Below are 1,000 nucleotides of genomic sequence, written 5' to 3'. Positions count from 1 at the left end.
AGATCCAGAACTGCTCCACCACCACAAAGGCCTTCCTCCTGCCAGCTTTTATGGTCACACACCCTCCCCACCATCCCTTCCCCATCCCTAACCCCTGGCAACCACTAATGTATTCTCCATCTCTCTAATGTTGTCATTTTGATAATGTTGTATAAATGGAACTATATGTCACCTTGCTGATTGGCTTTTCTCATTCAGCATAATTCTCTTGAGAGCCATACAAGTCGTCGTATTTATCAATAGTTCGTTCCTTTTTATTGATAAGTAGTATTCCACCATCTGGCTGTACCACAATCTGTGGAACCATTTACTCACTGAAGAACCTTTGGGTTGCTCCCAGTCTGGAACTATTATAAATAAAGCAGTTATGAACATTTGTGCACTTGTTTTGTGTGGACGTTTTCATTTTTCCGGAACAAATGCCTAGGAGTACAATTGCTGGGTCATATATAAGTATATCTTTGGTTTTATAAGAAACTGCCGGGCCATCGCCTCGTGAAGCTGAGCGAAGAGGCCACGCAGAGGCTGAGCAGCTCTTCAAGGGCAGCCGACCCGCTGGGCTGTGTTCCGCTCAGGTTCATCTGGGCTTCAGGAGGGCGCGGATCCCGGAATGCCTGAGCCAACCATTCTGAGCTTGCTTTGGGGATAAAGGACTATTTGGTCATTGGATTTGGAAGCAGTCAGTGGACAGGAACGACACGGAAGGTGTGCACTCCGGCTGGGGTAAGAGCTGGGACGTCGTTCACACGTTCACCAGTTGAACGGTTCAGGGCTCGGACTTCACAGATGCACGTATGACAGTGAGACCTCCACTGACTTATTTATGGTGGACTGTAGCAAAATCAGTGATTTTAAACAATGCTTAAAAAGGTAAAAAAGAAACTGCCAAACTATATTCCAGAGTGGCTGTGCTATTTAACATTCCCACAGCAACGTATGAGAGATCTGATTTCAGTGCATCCTCGCCAGAATTTGATATTGTCACTGTTTATTATGTTAG

At 45.5% G+C, this 1,000-nt stretch overlaps 1 pseudogene; it reads left to right on the top strand.

The window, feature by feature from the left end:
• Positions 1-419: 419 nt before the first annotated feature.
• On the top strand, positions 420-649 carry LOC100629300 (mitochondrial import receptor subunit TOM7 homolog pseudogene; annotated as a pseudogene).
• Positions 650-1,000: the final 351 nt, after the last annotated feature.

The sequence above is a fragment of the Equus caballus genome, chromosome 14 (genome assembly GCF_041296265.1).
Source record: "Equus caballus isolate H_3958 breed thoroughbred chromosome 14, TB-T2T, whole genome shotgun sequence".
NCBI lineage: Eukaryota > Metazoa > Chordata > Mammalia > Perissodactyla > Equidae > Equus > Equus caballus.
The sequence above is the reverse complement of the archived record's forward strand: the minus strand, read 5'-3'. Positions and strand labels throughout refer to the sequence as shown.